This window comes from Lolium perenne, chromosome 4 (assembly GCF_019359855.2).
Source record: "Lolium perenne isolate Kyuss_39 chromosome 4, Kyuss_2.0, whole genome shotgun sequence".
Lineage (NCBI taxonomy): Eukaryota > Viridiplantae > Streptophyta > Magnoliopsida > Poales > Poaceae > Lolium > Lolium perenne.
In genome coordinates this window covers 204,541,257-204,560,954 of record NC_067247.2, presented here as the reverse complement: position 1 = coordinate 204,560,954, position 19,698 = coordinate 204,541,257, and the positions used below count along the sequence as shown (strand labels likewise).

At 43.0% G+C, this 19,698-nt stretch overlaps 3 long non-coding RNA genes across 5 annotated transcripts; all 3 read right to left on the bottom strand.

The window, feature by feature from the left end:
* Window positions 1-344: 344 nt before the first annotated feature.
* LOC127295115 (uncharacterized) lies at window positions 345-6,329 on the bottom strand. 3 transcript variants are annotated; one of them, XR_011743256.1, is made up of 5 exons: window positions 5,557-6,329; window positions 4,932-4,986; window positions 2,608-4,584; window positions 744-983; window positions 345-593 (listed from the first exon to the last, which is right to left on the bottom strand). It is a non-coding gene; the product is annotated as an uncharacterized lncRNA (long non-coding RNA). The 3 variants fall into 3 exon arrangements; XR_011743254.1 differs by having other exon boundaries at window positions 345-983; window positions 5,557-6,327; XR_011743255.1 differs by lacking the exon at window positions 744-983 and having other exon boundaries at window positions 5,557-6,327.
* Window positions 6,330-6,778: 449 nt separating this feature from the next.
* On the bottom strand, window positions 6,779-9,717 carry LOC139830585 (uncharacterized). Its single transcript, XR_011743253.1, has 3 exons — window positions 9,560-9,717; window positions 8,935-8,989; window positions 6,779-7,930 (listed from the first exon to the last, which is right to left on the bottom strand). It is a non-coding gene; the product is annotated as an uncharacterized lncRNA (long non-coding RNA).
* An 8,361-nt stretch (window positions 9,718-18,078) lies between these two features.
* On the bottom strand, window positions 18,079-19,144 carry LOC127295117 (uncharacterized). Its single transcript, XR_007847541.2, has 2 exons — window positions 18,722-19,144; window positions 18,079-18,563 (listed from the first exon to the last, which is right to left on the bottom strand). It is a non-coding gene; the product is annotated as an uncharacterized lncRNA (long non-coding RNA).
* Between the last annotated feature and the right edge of the window lie 554 nt (window positions 19,145-19,698).

The window sequence follows — 19,698 nt, the reverse complement described above, 5'->3', positions numbered from 1 at the left end:
CTTTGGGTGTCATTTGGGCTTATCGAGCATCTAGCTCGGCGAAGTATGCTCTCATCTCGACTTGCTCTAGTTGGATCATCATGTGTATCTCTCACTAGGATAGGTGTATATGTATGGTGGAAGAAAAACTACACAAGTATCCCACCTTTCAAGAAAGTATCGGAAAAATGGTTCAAGTCAATAGCAAAGCCAAAATGTATCGGGGTTACTCACACACTGTAACATCCCGAGAATCAACCCTTCCTAGGATGCTACCACACTATACCAAAAACTAGAAAGTCAAGAGTTCATTCGAAAATTGGACAGAGTTTTGTTTGTAGATAAGGACATCCACGACAGGCACATAGCAATAAGAGAATAGATATTGACATTTTAACTTAAAAAGAAACATCCCTGGAGTTCATAAAATCTTATTATGTCGGGAGACGCCAAAAATAACGGTTCATAAGGTAAACGGGATTAAGTGAATAATACAACACGACTAGAAGGTATAGAAACATATATGTCTACATAATAATATCTAAATATGTGTGATGTGCTCAACAATGTAGATGTGCTAGCCCGGGTCCCCAAGCCTATCATTTACTTAGTACCTGAAATCCAAATGAAACGCAAGAGTCAGCAAGTACAACATGGAACCGTAAAAACATAAATCATAGACAAGCATTGGAACTTCACTCGGAAACATAGACTTTATATGAAAACTGAAATATGGGTTTTCGTAGTACTGGCTCGGAGTTTACCAGCGCGTTGGCTCGGAGTTTACCAACCTGCAGCAGCGGTATTGGCTCGGAATTTACCAACCCGCGGCCCAATAAGTTTTAGAAGAAAATTATTGAGTCAAATTACCAATTAACAAGGAAGCACACCAGAAGCACACAAGCCACACAATCAAACATTAAGGCGACAAGGTTCGTAATGCACTTGCCACGGACGTGTGTTCAAATTCAATAACTACTTCCTCGCACCCGAAGCTCCAAAACCTGTGGGTAAAAGAGCTTGAGAAACTGTTCCAAAAGAATCAAACGTGTAGATTGAACAACCTATAGCTAACCATGTACTCTCGGTCTAGCCTTGCAAATCGATTCATGTAGATGACTGTCTCACTACTCAATGTACTGCTCCATCCCAAACTTTCTATCTAAAACCTCTATCTAAAAACTTCCAGAACGTGTTACTCCAAATTTTCTTAGTCCGTAATACATCCGGCAGACCCAAAATAACCAAAATCATCACTTGTTTTCTGAATCTTATACAGGCCCTGCTATATTATCTTGCAGTACATCGATCCCTATGACAATCAGTAAATCACTGAACTACAAAAAAGAAAGCAATGCTTGGCTGCAGCTCGTGGTGTACCATAAAATTCATAGGGCTGGCTGACTTGGGCTGATGACCGATTATTCAATTCATACCAACATCCAATGGAGATATTCGTTGTACACTGCTGTCAGGAACTAATGCGCGATACTACTATAGCCACGACCAACTAAGACCAACTATAAAACGGCAACAGGTATCTGGAACTGCACGAGCACGACGATGCGAACGACCTCGTGTTTCCTTCAGACCCCGGATGGAGGATGGGGAAGAACGGCAGGCGGCGGAGTTTCCTCAATGAATCGCTGACTGCAGGCGGCGGCGCAAGAACCCTAGGCGCTGGCACCCGATTTGGGATTTGGGGCAAGTTTTCCTGTGTGGACGGCCGAGGTCTGTGATGGGCCTTTTATTCTCTCTTTCTTTCTCCTATTCTTATCCTGACTTGACATGGTTTTATTTTTCCTTAATTCCCAAATTTATCCAATGGCCGAAACTACACGACCACCGATCCAGAATAAACCCACATTAGGCAGCACTCTCCCAGATTATGTAGAAAAAATGCTTTTATAATCTGGGTTATTACATTCTTCCCCGCTTCAATTGAATTCGCCCTCGAATTCGTCACTCTTAGGACTTGCATATATGTGTGCTCTATCCACTCCGTCACATTGACAGTCGCCTTTTCTTTTCACCATTTTAAGACTCAACTTCCTATTCCATGTGTCGTTCTCTCTCATAACCAGATGCACGTGCATCCTTAACGTGTATCCCACGCATGACAACGATTGCCTCTAGTGAAGGTGTATCGCCATACCAGTCTAGGGTCCAGGCTGCATATCGTCAACTCTCGGCTAAACTAGAGGTAAAAGGCCCACATGAATTCACTACTTAAATGTAAAAGAGAAAATAATAAGAGTAGGTGATATGGGGGCCAATCCATACCGCACTCAAACTATTTAATCCGTACATAAATAGGTGAATTTAGTAGCCAAACTCTCAGGCATCCTCGCACGTTGCAAATTAATAATTCATGGGCACGAAAAAAATGTTCGGGGTTGAATCCCGCTTAACTGATCAATAAAGCAGTATAGAACTATATACTATTGTTGTCCAATATATATAAAAAAACCACAGGTCGCTCCTTAATGGCACGTTCTCGGAATGATACTCATGGTCTATTGGTTTCGGGAATAGGAGTAGATAAATAGATCGTCTAATTAAGGGAGATAAAATACCCCAAGATTAATTATGCTAGAAATAAAAAGGACTATGGGAAAAGGTCTATACCTGTAACCCCATCTAAAGGAGCATGAGAAATTGGCGGCCTGGTGTATATTCCTGGATTTGTCAAAATAGAAGAATCCCCAACATGCTGCTGCTGTGGAGGTATGGTGGGTGGAGCTGGTAGTTGAAGCTGAGCATATGGAGCTGGAAGTGGAGTTGCCTGCCAGTGATAGCCTGTTGGCGGAGGTGGGAACTGAGGAGGAACTTGCATCATTTTGACTGACCCATGCGAAGAAATAATCCCTTGATTTGCATGATGAGATGAACCTTCTAGAGAAGGGTTGATTGGCTGCCACTTAATGATGGAATTAGGATTCTTTTTTGCAAACGAGGCTCATGTGACCAGACTTGCCACATTGGTTATAAGAACCAGAAAAGTCACACTCTCTGGCACGGTGATTTTGCCCACACCTGAAGCATATCATGCCCTGCCCTGGAATGGGGCGCATGAATTGGCTCCTTGTGTGAAAGGGAGGTGAAGAAACTTGGGACATGGTTTCAGGTGTTGGCTGAGATTGCTGGTCTGGCTTAGACTTCTTGAAAGCAGGTTGCTTAGTAAGCTCTGCACCTTCTTGATGACTCCTCTTATGCCCACTACTTGTGCATCTATTGCGAGCTGTCTCTACCTCGGTGAGCTGAATTTGTAATTCCATCCCCCTAGCCTGCTCAAGCACAGTGAAATAGTCATTTGGTCGGTTTGCTCCCATGACATGTCTATATTCAGAATTAAGCCCTTCGAAGAATCTCCGGGCTTTCTCAGGCTCATCATGATTTATATGGTCGACAAAGTGAACAATCTTACTAAACTCGGCATCATACTCATCCACGGTCTTGTTCCCTTGCTTAATATTCCTTAGGGCAACATCCATCTTCTCCTTGAATGAAGTTGGGTACTACTTTGCAGTGAAGTTCTTAACAAAAAGGTCACATGTAAGCGCTCCATGAGCTGGTATACAAGCTTTACGGACTCCTTCACACCAAACATCCGCGAGGCCCTTCAGCTGAAAAGATACATAAACAACTCTGTCTTCCGGTGTCATCACCAAGGCATCCATATATTTCTCCATGGTGCGAAGCCAACTTGCAGCATCTATCGGTGTTCCTGATCCCTCAAACTTCTCCAACTTCATATCCAGCCACTTAGTGAGTGTCATGTCTGAAGCACCACGTCCATCACTATTAGCAAATTGGCTTACTTCCGCATCGCTACGGTGACTCTGCTCAGCCTCCACATCTGATTCCTCCACACGGCCATTGCGGCCAACCCAACCCCGCCTTGCATGAGCTCGGCCACAAGCTCGGCCTCTACGTCTCGGCGGCATAACTATATTACACATTATGAATAATCAACAAAAGAAATCAACAACACCTAATCATATGCATTCCATACTCAAAAGGATGAGATAAACAAACAAATAAAAATGCTAAACCGTAAATGCAATAAATACCCAAAGCCCATCCTATTGTGCACCAGTGTGTCAAATTTTAAGTTGTTAGATCCTACGTCAAATTTTATGTGTTTAATCAACCAAGATAAAAACTAAAGTCCTTTTTTATAGAAAAACTATATCCAGAGATCGACAAACCTAGGCTCTGATACCAACTGTAACATCCCGAGAATCAACCCTTCCTAGGATGCTACCACACTATACCAAAAACTAGAAAGTCAAGAGTTCATTCGAAAATTGGACAGAGTTTTGTTTGTAGATAAGGACATCCACGACAGGCACATAGCAATAAGAGAATAGATATTGACATTTTAACTTAAAAAGAAACATCCGTGGAGTTCATAAAATCTTATTATGTCGGGAGACGCCAAAAATAACGGTTCATAAGGTAAACGGGATTAAGTGAATAATACAACACGACTAGAAGGTATAGAAACATATATGTCTACATAATAATATCTAAATATGTGTGATGTGCTCAACAATGTAGATGTGCTAGCCCGGGTCCCCAAGCCTATCATTTACTTAGTACCTGAAATCCAAATGAAACGCAAGAGTGAGTATGGAAATACTCAGCAAGTACAACATGGAACCGTAAAAACATAAATCATAGACAAGCATTGGAACTTCACTCGGAAACATAGACTTTATATGAAAACTGAAATATGGGTTTTCGCAGTACTGGCTCGGAGTTTACCAGCGCGTTGGCTCGGAGTTTACCAACCTGCAGCGGTATTGGCTCGGAATTTACCAACCCGCGGCCCAATAAGTTTTAGAAGAAAATTATTGAGTCAAATTACCAATTAACAAGGAAGCACACCAGAAGCACACAAGCCACACAATCAAACATTAAGGCGACAAGGTTCATAATGCACTTGCCTCGGACGTGTGTTCAAATTCAATAACTACTTCCTCGCACCCGAAGCTCCAAAACCTGTGGGTAAAAGAGCTTGAGAAACTGTTCCAAAAGAATCAAACGTGTAGATTGAACAACCTATAGCTAACCATGTACTCTCGGTCTAGCCTTGCAAATCGATTCATGTAGATGACTGTCTCACTACTCAATGTACTGCTCCATCCCAAACTTTCTATCTAAAACCTCTATCTAAAAACTTCCAGAACGTGTTACTCCAAATTTTCTTAGTCCGTAATACATCCGGCAGACCCAAAATAACCAAAATCATCACTTGTTTTCTGAATCTTATACAGGCCCTGCTATATTATCTTGCAGTACATCGATCCCTATGACAATCAGTAAATCACTGAACTACAAAAAAGAAAGCAATGCTTGGCTGCAGCTCGTGGTGTACCATAAAATTCATAGGGCTGGCTGACTTGGGCTGATGACCGATTATTCAATTCATACCAACATCCAATGGAGATATTCGTTGTACACTGCTGTCAGGAACTAATGCGCGATACTACTATAGCCACGACCAACTAAGACCAACTATAAAACGGCAACAGGTATCTGGAACTGCACGAGCACGACGATGCGAACGACCTCGTGTTTCCTTCAGACCCCGGATGGAGGATGGGGAAGAACGGCAGGCGGCGGAGTTTCCTCAATGAATCGCTGACTGCAGGCGGCGGCGCAAGAACCCTAGGCGCTGGCACCCGATTTGGGATTTGGGGCAAGTTTTCCTGCGTGGACGGCCGAGGTCTGTGATGGGCCTTTTATTCTCTCTTTCTTTCTCCTATTCTTATCCTGACTTGATATGGTTTTATTTTTCCTTAATTCCCAAATTTATCCAATGGCCGAAACTACACGACCACCGATCCAGAATAAACCCACATTAGGCAGCACTCTCCCAGATTATGTAGAAAAAATGCTCTTATAATCTGGGTTATTACATTCTTCCCCGCTTCAATTGAATTCGCCCTCGAATTCGTCACTCTTAGGACTTGCATATATGTGTGCTCTATCCACTCCGTCACATTGACAGTCGCCTTTTCTTTTCACCATTTTAAGACTCAACTTCCTATTCCATGTGTCGTTCTCTCTCATAACCAGATGCACGTGCATCCTTAACGTGTATCCTACGCATGACAACGATTGCCTCTAGTGAAGGTGTATCGCCATACCAGTCTAGGGTCCAGGCTGCATATCGTCAACTCTCGGCTAAACTAGAGGTAAAAGGCCCACATGAATTCACTACTTAAATGTAAAAGAGAAAATAATAAGAGTAGGTGATATGGGGGCCAATCCATACCGCACTCAAACTATTTAATCCGTACATAAATAGGTGAATTTAGTAGCCAAACTCTCAGGCATCCTCGCACGTTGCAAATTAACAATTCATGGGCACGAAAAAAATGTTCGGGGTTGAATCCCGCTTAACTGATCAATAAAGCAATATAGAACTATATACTATTGTTGTCCAATATATATAAAGAAACCACAGGTCGCTCCTTAATGGCACGTTCTCGGAATGATACTCATGGTCTATTGGTTTCGGGAATAGGAGTAGATAAATAGATCGTCTAATTAAGGGAGATAAAATACCCCAAGATTAATTGTGCTAGAAATAAAAAGGACTATGGGAAAAGGTCTATACCTGTAACCCCATCTAAAGGAGCATGAGAAATTGGCGGCCTGGTGTATATTCCTGGATTTGTCAAAATAGAAGAATCCCCAACATCTTTCTGCTTGTGGAGGTATGGTGGGTGGAGCTGGTAGTTGAAGTGAGCATATGGAGCTGGAAGTGGAGTTGCACGCGGTGATAGCCTGTTGGCGGAGGTGGGAACTGAGGAGGAACTTGCATCATTTTGACTGACCCATGCGAAGAAATAATCCCTTGATTTGTATGATGAGATGAACCTTCTAGAGAAGGGTTGATTGGCTGCCACTTAATGATGGAATTAGGATTCTTTTTTGCAAACGAGGCTCATGTGACCAGACTTGCCACATTGGTTATAAGAACCAGAAAAGTCACACTCTCTGGCACGGTGATTTCGCCCACACCTGAAGCATATCATGCCCTGCCCTGGAATGGGGCGCATGAATTGGCTCCTTGTGTGAAAGGGAGGTGAAGAAACTTGGGACATGGTTTCAGGTGTTGGCTGCGATTGCTGGTCTGGCTTAGACTTCTTGAAAGCAGGTTGCTTAGTAAGCTCTGCACCTTCTTGATGACTCCTCTTATGCCCACTACTTGTGCCTCTATTGCGAGCTGCCTCTACCTCGGTGAGCTGAATTTGTAATTCCATCCCCCTAGCCTGCTCAAGCACAGTGAAATAGTCATTTGGTCGGTTTGCTCCCATGACATGTCTATATTCAGAATTAAGCCCTTCGAAGAATCTCCGGGCTTTCTCAGGCTCATCATGATTTATATGGTCGACAAAGTGAACAATCTTACTAAACTCGGCATCATACTCATCCACGGTCTTGTTCCCTTGCTTAATATTCCTTAGGGCAACATCCATCTTCTCCTTGAATGAAGTTGGGTAGTACTTTGCAGTGAAGTTCTTAACAAAAAGGTCCCATGTAAGCGCTCCATGAGCTGGTATACAAGCTTTACGGACTCCTTCACACCAAACATCCGCGAGGCCCTTCAGCTGAAAAGATACATAAACAACTCTGTCTTCCGGTGTCATCACCAACGCATCCATATATTTCTCCATGGTGCGAAGCCAACTTGCAGCATCTATCGGTGTTCCTGATCCCTCAAACTTCTCCAACTTCATATCCAGCCACTTAGTGAGTGTCATGTCTGAAGCACCACGTCCATCACTATTAGCAAATTGGCTTACTTCCGCATCGCTACGGTGACTCTGCTCAGCCTCCACATCTGATTCCTCCACACGGCCATTGCGGCCAACCCGACCCCGCCTTGCATGAGCTCGGCCACGAGCTCGGCCTCTACGTCTCGGCGGCATAACTATAGTACACATTATGAATAATCAACAAAAGAAATCAACAACACCTAATCATATGCATTCCATACTCAAAAGGATGAGATAAACAAACAAATAAAAATGCTAAACCGTAAATGCAATAAATACCCAAAGCCCATCCTATTGTGCACCAGTGTGTCAAATTTTAAGTTGTTAGATCCTACGTCAAATTTTATGTGTTTAATCAACCAAGATAAAAACTAAAGTCCTTTTTTTATAGAAAAACTATATCCAGAGATCAACAAACCTAGGCTCTGATACCAACTGTAACATCCCGAGAATCAACCCTTCCTAGGATGCTACCACACTATACCAAAAACTAGAAAGTCAAGGGTTCATTCGAAAATTGGACAGAGTTTTGTTTGTAGATAAGGACATCCACGACAGGCACATAGCAATAAGAGAATAGATATTGACATTTTAACTTAAAAAGAAACATCCGTGGAGTTCATAAAATCTTATTATGTCGGGAGACGCCAAAAATAACGGTTCATAAGGTAAACGGGATTAAGTGAATAATACAACACGACTAGAAGGTATAGAAACATATATGTCTACATAATAATATCTAAATATGTGTGATGTGCTCAACAATGTAGATGTGCTAGCCCGGGTCCCCAAGCCTATCATTTACTTAGTACCTGAAATCCAAATGAAACGCAAGAGTGAGTATGGAAATACTCAGCAAGTACAACATGGAACCGTAAAAACATAAATCATAGACAAGCATTGGAACTTCACTCGGAAACATAGACTTTATATGAAAACTGAAATATGGGTTTTCGCAGTACTGGCTCGGAGTTTACCAGCGCGTTGGCTCGGAGTTTACCAACCTGCAGCGGTATTGGCTCGGAATTTACCAACCCGCGGCCCAATAAGTTTTAGAAGAAAATTATTGAGTCAAATTACCAATTAACAAGGAAGCACACCAGAAGCACACAAGCCACACAATCAAAAATTAAGGCGACAAGGTTCGTAATGCACTTGCCTCGGACGTGTGTTCAAATTCAATAACTACTTCCTCGCACCCGAAGCTCCAAAACCTGTGGGTAAAAGAGCTTGAGAAACTGTTCCAAAAGAATCAAACGTGTAGATTGAACAACCTATAGCTAACCATGTACTCTCGGTCTAGCCTTGCAAATCGATTCATGTAGATGACTGTCTCACTACTCAATGTACTGCTCCATCCCAAACTTTCTATCTAAAACCTCTATCTAAAAACTTCCAGAACGTGTTACTCCAAATTTTCTTAGTCCGTAATACATCCGGCAGACCCAAAATAACCAAAATCATCACTTGTTTTCTGAATCTTATACAGGCCCTGCTATATTATCTTGCAGTACATCGATCCCTATGACAATCAGTAAATCACTGAACTACAAAAAAGAAAGCAATGCTTGGCTGCAGCTCGTGGTGTACCATAAAATTCATAGGGCTGGCTGACTTGGGCTGATGATCGATTATTCAATTCATACCAACATCCAATGGAGATATTCGTTGTACACTGCTGTCAGGAACTAATGCGCGATACTACTATAGCCACGACCAACTAAGACCAACTATAAAACGGCAACAGGTATCTGGAACTGCACGAGCACGACGATGCGAACGACCTCGTGTTTCCTTCAGACCCCGGATGGAGGATGGGGAAGAACGGCAGGCGGCGAAGTTTCCTCAATGAATCGCTAACTGCAGGCGGCGGCGCAAGAACCCTAGGCACTGGCACCCGATTTGGGATTTGGGGCAAGTTTTCCTGCGTGGACGGCCGAGGTCTGTGATGGGCCTTTTATTCTCTCTTTCTTTCTCCTATTCTTATCCTGACTTGACATGGTTTTATTTTTCCTTAATTCCCAAATTTATCCAATGGCCGAAACTACACGACCACCGATCCAGAATAAACCCACATTAGGCAGCACTCTCCCAGATTATGTAGAAAAAATGCTCTTATAATCTGGGTTATTACACACACACTCAAAGCACACGCAAAAGGCTAAGAACTCTATATGTGGTGGGTAAGGAGTGGATAGCAAACGAAAAAGATCAACGGAAAAAGTCTATTGTCAAATGTGGGTAAGATCCAAAGTCAAATGTCAAAAGTGGTGATCTATGTCACGGAAACACACACAAGAAGATCAATGGGGTTAGCGCGACCAAGGAAGTGAGCAAGTGACAAAGATCGTCCTAACGAAGACTATATGCTCGGTGTCACGCCAACACAAGAGAGACCGAAGATTGGTTGCATATGAGAGAAGCAACTAGATTTGCACAAGATGCCACTCTTCTCTTTCTCTCTTTGCGTTTAGAAGCTTTGGACTCCTTTGTATCGGTGGCACACACTCTTTTTGTATCTATTTCTTTTCTCTCTTTTTTTCACTTTTTTCTCTATGCTTAGAAGCTTTATTTTTCTCTATGTATGTATATTACTTGTTCTTCTTTTGTGTATCTTTCCCACCGAGCTTGTTTCGGAGCTTTGCTCAACACAACGCGCACACACACCCTCTCACGATCGTGACACTTGTGCAATGCTTCGCAACACTCGGAAAGCAACTCTCAATAGGATAGGTACACAAAGGAATAAATGGGGCTACAAGGTGTAGAGGAGGCAAGTTGTACTTATTGACGTTAGGCGGTGTCAAACACTCGAACTTGTGATGATGTTGAGGTGGTGTCGATGATGGTGTCGAGTTGCGCTGGAAACCGGGGTGCCAAAGGTGTCGTCGGTGTTGATGTAGGCGCGGAAGCGTAAGAGACAACCAATGCACACCAAAACGGAAACCGGGCAAATTATGTCAATGCCCGAAAAGTTGGGTCAAAACGAGCGATCAAAAGTTGGGCTCCAAAAATTGTCAAAAATTAGACGTGGGCTATGTTGAGTATTTGGGGATTATTGTTAAAATTTGGAGTCAAATGCTCCGAAAAGTTGTTACGATTTGGGGGAAAAAGCGGTGTCCAAACTGTACCAAAATAGGATAGGAATATCAACAGCAATATTGGCGGGCACTGCCGTAGGGCGTTGGGCGGCACTGCCGGGGTGATGCGGCCGGTACTGCCGGGTGAGTATCGAGCGGGAGCTCTAGATGCGCAGCGCGAGGCCGGAGGTAGCTCACGGGAGCGAGCTGGTGGAGGCGCGTGCGTGGCTTGGCCTGCATGGGCTTGCGGACTCGCACTTGGGGCGTGGCCAGGAGGCCGTTGCTGTTGGCCTGAGCTGCAGGGCGATTTAGGCGAGCGGCCGCGCTGTTTGGTGGTTTTGCAGCGGGGGTAGCGAGCTGGCGCGCGATGGTGGCGGATGCAGGCGAGCCTGGCGACGCAGAAGCATCCTGCGGGTGAGCGGGGCGAGCTGCGGCCAGGGGCAGAGCGGGCGCGTGCTGGCTAGATGACCTGGAGCGAGCGCGTGGGTGGCCCGCGGCGGCGAAGGTTGGTGGATGCGGGCAGGGCTTGGCCTAAGCGCGCGTACGTCGGCAGGGAACGGAGCTAGGCGGAGGAGATGGATTGACTGGCGGTGGGTGGGACCAAGCAAGGACACGCACGCGGATGGGGAAGGTGGAGATCGAGCGAGGGGAGCAGGTGGCCGGCGCGGGCATTGACCAGTAACCAGGGAGATGAACGCGCCTGTTCTTCGCGAAAAAGACCACGACCGGCTCAAAAATCTTCAAATTGGGTCGAAAGTTGATGGAATTCGGAGGGGAAAAATTGGGGAAGTGTAGATCAACACCAACACCATCAGATCTGTGGATCAAAACCATAAAAAACGCAACAAATTCGGAAATCCAATTTCGAGCTATTTTTCTGGGGCAAATTTTTTTGGGCGAAAGGCTGAAAGATCGAGATGTCGCCTAGAGGGGGGTGAATAGGCAATTAAAAACTCTTACGGATCTGTCTTGTAATAATGCGGAATTAAACTATCGTTTAGTTTACAAGCACAAACCCTAAATATGCTAAGCTCAACTAAGTGTAACAATAGCAACTAGAGCTAAGCAAGATAGGCACAAGATATATGTAGCACAAGTGATAGCAAGATATATGTACTTCAAGCACGATGGCTATCACAAGGAAAGAGAGCTTAGGTATAGAAATAACCGAGGCACGCGGAGACGAGGATGTATTCCCGTGTTCCCTTCCTTTGCAAGAAGGTACATCACATTTGGAGGAGTGGAGGTCCCACGAAGGATTCCCCGCGCCACGAAGGCTCACCCTATTCTCCGAACCACACCCACGAAGGATAATGGCCCTTTCCTTATGGTTAGCTTTTCCTCCGCTCCAGAGATGGCAAGCTCCACAACCACTTCACAAGCTCCACGAAGGAGAAGCCCGGGCCCCTTCACAATCTTCCACGAAGAGATCACCGGGACACCAACCAAGCCAACTAGGAGGTCACCCTCCAAGAGTAACAAGCTCACGGTCTCTCACTCGAACAAATCGTGGTGGAGAGCTCAACACTATGCAATGATGCAAAGCAAGAACACCGGAGGTGTTCAAGTCCTTCACACTCAAATCCCACCAAAGCAACGAATGCTAGGATGAGATTGGAGAGGAAGAACAAGGGGGGAAAGTCAACCAAAGACTCCAAGATCTAGATCCCAAGAGATTCCCTCACTTAGAGAAGAAATGGTTTGGTGGAAGTGTAGATCTAGATCTCCTCTCTCAAATCCTCAAGAATGAGCAAGAATCATGGGGGGGGGGAACAAGAGAGAGAGCAACTTATTCAAATGCAACAATGGAGGTGAGAGAAAAGGGAAGAAGTAGTTGTCTCAAGGTAGGAGAAAGGTATTTATAGTGGGGGAGGAAGAAATAACCGTTGGGGGGAAAAAGACAAGGAAAAGGCAATAAAAATGGGCTGAAAAAAACGCCCAGCCGGCAGCCGGCCGACCGAGCTGAGCCGGATAGGCTGGTCCATGGTCCAGCCGGACCGGATCTGGGGCCGGATAGGGGAAAAGGCCGGTCGGTGGGGCGAGCGGCCCAGTCAGATGGGGAGGCAGGCCGCTGGGCGGCAGGAAGCCCAGAGGCGCGCGGGGCGCGTGGGCGGTGCAGGCCGCGGGTGGGCCTTGGGCGCCGACGGCCCGGCCAAGCGAGGAGAGTGGCCTGGTGCGCGTGGGCGAGCAGCGGTGAGGCGCCGGTCGGGCCGGGGCTGTGCCGGGCAGGCCGGTCAAGGGCCGGTTGGCGCCCGGACTGGCCGGCTGGGCCGGCACATGGCCTGGCAGGCCGGGCGCCCAACCGGCGGCCCCTCCTCCTCTTTTTCCTTTTTCTTTTATATTTTCTCTTTTTCCTTTTTCTTTAATAACTATTGCTCCCGAACTCCGATTGAAGTGAAACCAATTTTGTTTGGAAGATAACAACAAATGCTATCCAATAGAAAGTGCAAACTCAAGAATCTGTAGAAGGGAATTTTATCATGAATATAAAAGGTAGAACCTTATATCATGAATAACCGGTAAAATTACCCAACCTCGAAAACGCCATAGAAGATGCATGCGAGCTCCGTTTTCGATGAACTTGGACTTGTTGTAAAGCTAGCAACAAGCTCAAGAACCTCACATAGAGAAACACCAAGAAGCAATAAGGATATGCAAAGTATGCAAAGGATTGAGCTCCCTAAGACGACGTGATCAAGTTACTCAACCGAAAGCCCCTCTTAATTGTGCGGCTATCTATCCTATAATCCGGTCTCCCAACATCCACCTTGAGACCGGTAAAAGGAAAACCTAGCAAGGCCATACCTTTGCCTTGCGCATCCCGCTTGATCTTGATGATAACTCTTCAAGCTTCACTCAAGCCGGAATGCCTCACTTGACCAATGTTGCTTCGTGAAGACTCACAAATGCTCCCCCATACACTATGATGGGAAAGCTCCATTGATGCACATCTTCACTAGTCCATTATCATCAAATGGACGACAAGCTTCAAGTATGTGATTCACTTGAGATGCTCATCTTGAACTTGCCCAACTCAACCTTGTATCTTCACATACTCACTTAAGATAGAGCATGGCTAATATTGAGTTCCACATAAGAACTCCATCTTCGTTTCTTCTTCTTGATCATATCACATATATATCTTCATACCGATGATCTTGATGCCAATACACAAGGTATACCTTTATCTTCATGGCATCCATACTTGAATCCAACACATGGAGTACAAGTAGCACCTATGGAATATTCCTTCATATAAACTCAATGAAAACATTAGTCTATAGGGGTTGTCATTAATTACCAAAACCACACATAGGGGCAATGTACCCTTACAATCTCCCCCATTTTGGTAATTGATGACAACCACAATAAGAGGGTTTATATAATGAATATTAGAAACAAGTACGCAACTTATCCGAGAATAAGTTGTATACAAGAGGTTGTATTTGATATGGTCAAGTAACACAAAGCTACTAGCCCATATCAAAACCGGCTCTACTCACACAACTACAACAAATGCAATGGATGTGAGTAGAACCAATATATATAGAGAAAACTCCCCCACAATGTATGCACGTGTGATGAACATGAATTCATTGCATACATTGTCAAGATTAACATTTGGGATAGTTTCCACTATATATATACAACCATGCAAGACATATAAATATGGAATGCATGAGAGGCAAAACACTTAAGCACAAACCAAACTTAAGTATAAAACCATTCTCTTAAACCCTCTAAACTTCTCCCCCATTGGCATCGATTGTCAAAATGGGTGAAAAATTTAGAAGGCCAATATAATGTGAGTTCCTCCCCAAAGTGTGCACTTCTCATAATTTGAGTGGAATCAAGTGCACATATCCTATGAGGAATACTTGAAGGAAGTCAAACTATATTGAGGATCAAAGATTGCATAAGGATAACATGGTGAAATGAGCTTCAACAAGTAAAGCAAGCAATCAAAGATCCAATTGGACAAACAAAGATATCATGATAAGAGAGATATAGTGCTCTAAAAATTTAGTCCAACAATTACGAGATATGAGTGCATGAAGAAAATAAATAAACCAAGCACTCATAAATTTTCTTTACCAACCCACTAAAAACAAAAGGGGTAAAAGATGGTCGGCAAAGAACAAGGATATCAAGGTGATGGATTAACGCTCTTATGTATATGAGTTTCTAAAGTGGATAAAGTGATCCATGAAGAAACATACACACACAAGAGGTTAACTAAATAGATAAGACAAGATATCCAAGATGAAGTCATAAAATATACCAAAGGATGTTTGCTTAAGAAGCATATATAGCCTATGACTCCAATTTTCACTTATGGTATATGAATGAACTTCAACCAAGTTAAACCTCAAAAACATCACAACTAACAATAAGGGAAGTAGAGGTAGTTGGAGTGATTTGAGAAAGGCAACAAGTATCATAAATATGGATTTATTTCGCAATTTCATCAATATTGCACATAAGAGCTCTTTGAGGAATTGATATGCAATAAATTGCTAGAGGGCATGTGTGGGTAGGTGAATCATAAACATGATGTATATATATATTCCCAACATATGCATCTTCTCAAATTACTCAAATGTACGATAAAAAGTTTCACTTTAAAAATGATTTTTCAAGAACCGCAATATTTTTGAAATAAATCATTTCATGCCAAGATACAACCTACAAGAGGTTGGATGTTATATGAGAATGCATGAATAAGATACTTGTTACCGAGATAGCAATGGCTTGATGTAGTAGATAAGAGTTCATCGATCATCCTAGCTTGACTCCAATTGTCATATGGTGACAACACCTTCCTTATAGATGAGACAAGCCTCCATTGCATCTCCAATGTACCTAAAACATCATTCAAGTACATCTTGGTCCCCAAACTTATTGGGTCCAACATGGTTAGACTAACCACAATATATAGGGCACACTCCATATAAACATGTGCATATTTAGATGAAATTTGAATTTCATGCACATCTTAGCCATTTAGGATTTGATGGAGTATATCCTACATAATGGATCAAAAGAAAGCAAGCATGCTATAAGTATAAACAAATTACATATAAGCATGCACCAAAACTTTTAAAGATCCAAGAAAGATATACTTTGGACAAAACACCAAAAGAATTAAATAAGGCATAGAGGTGCCACAAAACAAATTTGTTGTCCAAATTATATCTAAGAAGCAAATCACAAAAGATTTGTTCAACAAAGTTCAACAAGTGAACTAAGAAGAAACCATTGAGCATAGAGGATGAAATAAAGCAAACATGCTCAAAGATTTATCTCATTCAAGCTAATAAAATATGTAAGAAGGAATGAGATAGCAAAATCCCCAAAAGAGCAAGGTTCGAACAAATAAACCAAACCCTCACTTTTCACAATGGCACAATGTACCGTAAAGAAAAAGTATGTATTCCAAAACAAACACTTGATATGAATCAAGAGGATTTATCAAAAGGTTTTTCAAAGGGACATGGAAGACATATGGGAGCTATAAAGATTTCTTGGAAATAAAATAAGGAAGTAAGAAACAATCCAAGGTGAAGATGATCCAAAAATTCAACCACATACAAGGTTATCAATTGTCAAAGACAATGAGTATATTGGAAATAATTTCCGGTGGAGTATTGACAATGATAGTAAGGATCAACTTCACAATAAAAGGCATAGGATAAGTATATAGAATTAAGCACTATGCACGGATGAAGATTCTTGATAACTTCAACTAGTCACACAATCACGCACGGCAATGATTAGAATAACTTGAAGCAAACGGTGTCCCAAATAAGATATAGAGATATGTATTTGAGGAAAAACCGCACCAAGAATTTCATATTCAAACAAGAGCCCACAAGATGAGTAATAAAATATTTTTATTAGGAATGGAGCTTGTTTGAGCAAACATGCCACCTAGGAACAAGATAATTAAGAGCATCAACACTAAGTGGCATAACCTCATATGTTCACATTTTCTAGGCTTGTGATATGTACAAAACATATTACTCCCCCATAATGTGATAAAACATTTCTTCTAAACAAGAGGCAACTAAAATTCAACTAGAGATGATTAATGGATATTTAGAATTTGAATTTCTCATGAGTATGACACACCACATAGTGACTAGATAATCTTGCAATATCAATACTAAGTGGTGGTACCCATGTACACACTTTTTAAAGAAAGAGAGATGCACAAAGCATATCACTCCCCCAAAATGAGATGTTCCATTAATCACTTCAAAGAGAGCCAAATAAGATATCATCAAGATGCATTAGGCTCAAAAAAAAACACAAGTATATGATGAGTCAAACAAACATACTTGAATACATAAGATAGGCAAGTAAGACACAACACATACAAACACATATTTGGTACAAAACCAAACATGCAAAGGGGCAATTAACTTACAATAAACATGAAGAGTTGAGGTATAAGTTATCGCAAAGAGGAACATTGGATATAAGATATAGATGATAATCCATACGACTTGGCTTGGTAAAAATATAATATATGAAGATCCCTTAATTCTTCATGAAGTAGCCAAGTCTCCAATGCCCTTCACTTGTACCTATTGATCAAGTTTGAGATTGTTGGTCCCCAACCAAGTTGGGTCCTAATAGGTTAGTCACAATAGGCTTGGCAACCCAAATGGTTCTTTTCTTGAAACCACTTTGAGTTCCAACAAACTTGGCAAACACATTGCCATCCTTATCCTTCCCTAGAGAATAATCATTATCAACAATTATAGGGTTAGACTAGGAAAGAGCCCGTGCGTTGCTACGGAACTACAATTTTTTTTGAGAGTATTTGAATGATCCTGCATTATCGCTAACATGGAAAAAAAAAACAAATAAATGCAGCATGTGTAATTTTTCCAACCTAATAGCATCACTACGGATTGTTTAAATTTGATTGTCCTTTGAAATTCTTCTAGTTGTTTGGCAGGTCATCTAATTGCATGCTCAATTGTCTATATTCTCACTCCTATATTAAATTTAATAGTCTCATATAAATGCTAGTAGGTATTACCTATATATTACAATATGCTAAGTTATTGTTGTATGAAAATTAATAATAATAATTTTGACCGTAGAAAAATTCATTTTATGCACGTCACACACATTTTAGTTTTAAACACAACTACCATTAAATACACAATACATAGATGTGATGATTCTATATCAGTTAACATCTAATACAGTTTCGCAAAAAAAAACATCAAATACAGATCATAGTATAGTATCACGAAATGATATTACATGAGAAAATATCCTCTCCAAGACACGGTAGGTCAGGGAAAAGAATGTTGGTAGAGGCAGCACTTTCAGATTCAGCTTGATTTACACGGAGCAACAATGAGGAGGGGCACTCAATTCGAAACTGCAGGGCATTGAGCTGCTGTTGCGGGTGCTTGTCGCACGAATCGTCGGGGCACTGAAGGACGTCCTAGTTGATGTGGAAGATGAAGTGGTTGTTGACCACCTGAGACCACCACTTGGCCGCACTGCCGTCGCCGGACTTGAGAGCGAACACAAGATCCTCAAAGGAGCGTAAGAGCACCTCCGGCCGGATCTCCGAGCAACACGTACCGGCTCTTGCTCCGCACGCTATTGGGCGCGACCAGCCTCCCGCTCGCATAACGTGCGGCACAACAGCGAGACTTTTTCCCCGGCTTGACCTCAGGAGCTGCCACATCAGATGGAGTATGGCGACCAAGGTGAGCTCGGATCCATCGACCGCACATCAAATCTGAGATTCCAAGCAGTAGGATCTCTCCGAAATCGCCAATGCTAGCAACCGTGATGCTGATAGTGAGCAGCAGAGAGCGAGGCAGCCAGTCGTACCTGGGTCCCTTGGTTGATCTAGATCTGATGTTGGCAGCGGCAAGGAGCTCATGGCTGGTCTCGGGGCATGATTTCTTACTCAATCGTGAGCTCGTCCGGCGGCGATAGTTTCAGGGGCAGAGTTGGTGACGGCTTCCGCGAACCACGCGTGGACTACACAAATCTGGGGCCTCCCTGCCCAAATCCAGCAGGTGAGGGTCGGGCCCGACTATCCTTGCTAGAACTGGGACAGTAGACGTGCGACTGGATGGGAGGGGAGGCAGAGAATGAGAAGATTTCTCGGTCCATTCAGTGGCTGCACATGACGGGAGAGAGCTGGTGACGCGCACCAGATGGGGAATTAGACAGGTCGGGTGAAGAAGAGATAGATGTCAGCGATGAAAAACGAATCGGTACGTAACCTAGGCGGTGGCATATGTTGTAATTGTAACAAAAATTAGGGGTAAAAAAACGGACGAACAAGAAGCCTTATTTTCTTTATTATTAGGTATAGATAAGGTACCACCTAAGCAAGAAGAAGCAAAGTGCCCCTTCTCACGACATAAGTAGCAAGTGTTCCCCTTTTTCTTCTTTATTGATTTCTTCTCTTGGGGAACAATATCTTGATTCTTCTTGGGAAGTGGCCTATCTTCAACTTGAGGTCGAGCATGAGCTTGACCTTGACCTTGTGGCCGTTTCCCTTGTTGTTTCTCACTCAAGTGCTTCTTCTCTTTCAATGGGCATGATCTAACATGATGCCCTTCAACCTTGCACTTGAAGCAAACCAACTTGGCCGGATCCTTGACTTTATCTTGGCCCTTCTTCTTGTTGCTCTTGCTCTTGGACTTATTCTTGTTATTGGAGTTGAATCCAAGTCCACTCTTGTCATTGGGGGATTGTTGCACACTTAGCATCTTGTCAAGTGCGGATTTCCCTTCATGACGCTTTTCCAAGTCTTTCTTCAAAGAAAGGACTTGGGCCTCGAGCTCTTTGATTTC